Genomic DNA, 4,411 nt, shown 5'->3' with positions numbered 1-4,411 from the left:
GTGATCCTCTTACCATCTTGGCTTCTGAGAGACACTGACACTCTGAGAAGCTCTTTTTATACCCAATCATGTTGTCAATTGACCTAATTAGTGTTAATTGGTCTTCCAGCTGTTTATTATATGCTCAATTTCCTTTTTCCAGCCACTTATTGCCACTTGTCCCAACTTTTTGGGGATTTGTTGACACTGTGAAATTTTGAATCAACATATTTTTTCCTTTAAAATGTTAATTTACTCAGATGAAACTTTTGATCTGTCATCTATGTTATATTACGAATGAAATATTGACATTTGCCATCTCCACATCATTGCATTCAGTTTTTATTCACAATTTGTTTAGTGTCCCAACTTTTTTGGAATCCGGTTTGTATTTAGTGGCCACCACAACCCAAATGAGTGTGTATCTGATAAACACCTGAATCTAAACACTTGTGTGAGCATGCTTGTCACTATAAGGGTTCTCCATAAAAATGTTCAATAGTGGATGTGGGGACCTACAGACCCATCCCCATAGGACAAGATGGTAACATAGGGAAGACCGGAACCACAGACACACAGCGGCCCCCAAGCCCGCAACTCCAGGAGTCCCCCTACAGCAACACCCGCACCCCCAGAGAGAGAAGCAAAGGGAACCCCCATGCAATCCCCAGCCACCACAATGCACCCAGGAGGCTGCAGCAACGAGTCCACAGGCCCCGCCAGTAACCCGCCCCTCCAGAGTAGATCTGGCCATGGACACCGAGCCCCGAGTCCCGAGGTCATACCACACCCCAACAGAGGCCAGGCAGAGCTAGGGCACCCAGGCCCCGGCAGGCAGTCACCAGGGCATGCCCGCACACACCCCACTGCCCAGCCCCAGCCACTGAGAGCTGTCAATGCACCGGCGGCAGGGGGCCCACCACTGGAGGGGAGTACAACACACCAAATGGGGTGGGGGTGGGGGGGGGCAAAATTGATCCAAGTGAGGGGACCACCCAAAACCCAACCTGAGACATAAACAAGCACACAGAGACAGCCCGACAGAGCTTCCGTCAGGCCGTCCATGTGCCCCACCAACCCGACAGCGACCGCAGGCCGACCGCAGGCCGGCCCCAGGCCGGGGGCCAGAGCAACAGGGAACAACAGCCAAGGAAGGCCGGCCCAGCGCACCAATGCTCACAGAATCCCTACTGACGTTGTGTCTGACCGTGGGCCTCAGTTCACATCCAGGTATGGCAAGCTTTCTGCAATCTTACAGTCAATCTGAACGTTGCAGCCAGGAGCTAGAGACCGCCCTGCATTGTGTCATCGAAGATAACCCATCCTCTTGGAGTAAACATCTCATGTGGGTAGAGTATGCACACAATACCCATACTTTTTCTGCCACTGGATTATCTCCTTTTTAGGCTTCTCTGGGTTATGCTCCACCACTTTTTCCAAGCCAAGAGTCTGAAATATCTCTTCCTTCTGTCCAGCACAATTTCCGTCGCTGCTGCAGAATTTGGCACCAAACTAAGGCTGCGCTCCTATGTACTACCAACCAGAACAAGAGACATACTGATCGCCACCAGTCTCTAGCCCCCCAAGTACCAAGTAGGTCAAAAGGTTTGGCCTTCCACCAGAGACGTTAAAATAAAGGACAGCCCCAAGAAACTCTCTCCTCGTTTTATTGGTCCGTTCCCCATCATTAAGGTAATCAACCCATCTGCGGTACGTCTTAGACTGCCTTCCTCCATGCATATTCACCCCACTTTTCATGTATCCTAAATCAAACTAGTCTCAGAGTGCCCCTTGAGCCCACCTGCCGACCTCCCTCCAACCCCCCCATCTCATCAACAATCCCCCCGCCTTTACTGTTAGACATATTCTGAATGTGAGACGTCAAGGGCGGGGGTTCCAGTACTTAGTAGATTGGGAGGGTTACGGCCCGGAAGAAAGATCATGGATCCCGAGATCTTTTATTTTGGACCCCAGCCTGATCTCTTCCTTTTTCAGGGCCCACCATGAGAAACGCCTGGGGTCACCAAGAGGCAATCTTTGAGTGGGAGGTACTGTAGGGGTTTCAGTGTGTTCTCTCCACAGACTCTTGAGCTCCTGCAGCAGAGTTAATCGTGCTCAGCTACTGGCCATCTCCCTAATTACCTCAAGGACTATAAGAGGCTGCAGACTTGCTTCATCCAGTGCCGCAGCATATCTTGCTGAGGGTAGTTGTGCTCCTGGCCTTTCAGTGTTTATACTCTATATTTTGAAATACTTACCTTTGTGTCTCCTTCACTTCTGACAGACCTTGGGTTTCCCTGCGCCTCCAGTCCTGGACGTTTTCATGCATACCTGTGGATTGATCCGTACCTACCTGATCTCAAGTTTCTCCTCGTGGACTCTAACCAAACTGCTACCCCTCCTGCCTCTGCCTCCACGCTCCACCCATGCATCTATCTCTTGCTGGAATTTGGATTCATTATATCTCCACCCTGTGTCTCTCCACTTGTCATTCACAGTAAGAAGAACATTATTTTTTCGGTCCATCAAATCATCCATCGTTCAACCAATAAGACTCTAATCATCTCCTCTTTCCCTTCCAGGAGTTTCCAGTTTCAGCTCCTGTATACAAGACTGTTTATTATTATCACTGTAAAATAAATCACCCTTTATTTATGATCCTGAGTCTGTTGTCCTTCAGTCCGTTCTTTATGGGTACACTCCATCATTATGACACCCTGTGGACATGTCCTTCAGGAAATATGAGAAAGATATGATAGCTTTTGGCTCTCTTCTGGCCAGAACACTAGTTTTGTGCAATTGGAAGGACCCACACCCCACAGCACATGTACATTGGAAAAGAGAAGTGATGTAATTCAATGATTCAATGATTCAAGATTCTTTATTGTCATTCGCATCGCATGTGGTACATGAGGTAGAACAGAATTGTGTTCACAGGGTCCCAGTTACATCTAACTATAGCAAAAATATGAATTGTAAAAAGTAAATAAGGATCTAAGATATAAACTATGATATAGACTAAACGAATGCCCAACGGTACGCTAAAAGATCTAAGATATACACTAGTCACTAATACCGCAACACAATACACAAAACAACAGCAACATGATTCTCATAGGTTCGGTTCGGCTATAATTTACATGCTTAATGCGAGCGGAGTTGGGCTCAGAGCCTCAAAACTAACATAAATTGGGATTTATTCAAAGTATACAACAAAAATACAGAAACAAGATGCCAACAGGGAAAAAGAAATAAATCTACAGCAGCATGGTCCTATTGGCAGAACAGTTCTGATGACAGTGAGGTTACCATAGCAACATGGTCCAGTTAGCAGCATTGTACTGTTAGAAGTTAGGTTCTGTAACAATGAGGTTTCTCTTAGCAACATGGTCACATTGGCACCATGGCACTGTTAGTGGTGTGGTCATTAGCAGCATTAGCAGGTCTTGTTAGCAGGTCCCGTCAGCAGCTTGATGATAATAAGGACCGCAGAAGCTGCCTCCCAGACTGCCCTCTAGAACCGGGTCTGGCAGACAGAGAACATCCAAGATTCCCCCGCAGAACCAAGTGTGTCCATAGAGTTCGATCCGTACAGGCAAATGAAGGATCTTGTTAGCAGCGTTAGCAGGTCTTGTTAGCAGGTCCCATCAGCAGCTTGATGGTAATAATGACTGCAGCACCTCCCCTCCCAGACTGCCCTCCAGAACCGGGTTGGGCAGACAGAGAACATCCAAGGTTCATCCAGGTCCCCCTTCTGCTCAACCCTTCACTTTGAAATACCTCCACATAATTTATTCTTCTTCTGGTGTATTACTGGTGGTTTGCAAACACCTATATGGTGCATTACTTCCACCAACTAGTGATAAATGTGGATAAGGAAAGCCACCTCAAAAACACCTCTATATAGCTAACATTGCTCCTACTCTATCTCCTGACTGCTCAACTATCGGGTGAAAGTCACCATGCCATAAAGTCATAATGTGGTATCAAAACACTGCTATGAGTTCAAGTACAAGTACACAGTATGGTACAGATATACAGTACCCAACAATGCAAACACATTATATATCAGTATTGGTACAACCATGACTTAAATGTATAAAATACTGGCAAAGTAAATGTATGATAAACAGCTTTTTGGCAGGGAGGAGACACATGGAAAGTGAGACAAGTATTCTTGTGTGTTTACCTCTACATAGTTGAGTAGCGTGTTGACAAATTTAAATCCTGGGATCCTCTTGTCGCTGCACACGACTCCGACATCTTCAGTGTGTTTGCAGTCAGAAACACCGATCCCATTGGACTGACACTGACCCAAAGTCTGTTCTCGGCCCGTGCAAAGAAGGTTGTCAAACCAGATGGGTCCTTTTGGAATAACAACAACAACAACAACAAAAAAGGTTGAATCATGTCATCTGGACTTCGTTTTTTT

At 46.5% G+C, this 4,411-nt stretch overlaps 1 protein-coding gene across 1 annotated transcript in view; it reads left to right on the top strand.

Moving 5' to 3' along the window:
- The window catches only part of LOC119413685 (lysyl oxidase homolog 2B-like), a 268,771-nt gene that overhangs the window by 12,162 nt on the left and 252,198 nt on the right, over positions 1–4,411 (top strand). The window lies entirely within an intron of this gene.

Source organism: Nematolebias whitei, chromosome 8, assembly GCF_014905685.2.
Source record: "Nematolebias whitei isolate Nwh7 chromosome 8, NemWhi1, whole genome shotgun sequence".
NCBI classification, from domain to species: Eukaryota; Metazoa; Chordata; class Actinopteri; order Cyprinodontiformes; family Rivulidae; genus Nematolebias; species Nematolebias whitei.
This window is presented reverse-complemented; position numbering and strand designations above follow the sequence as displayed.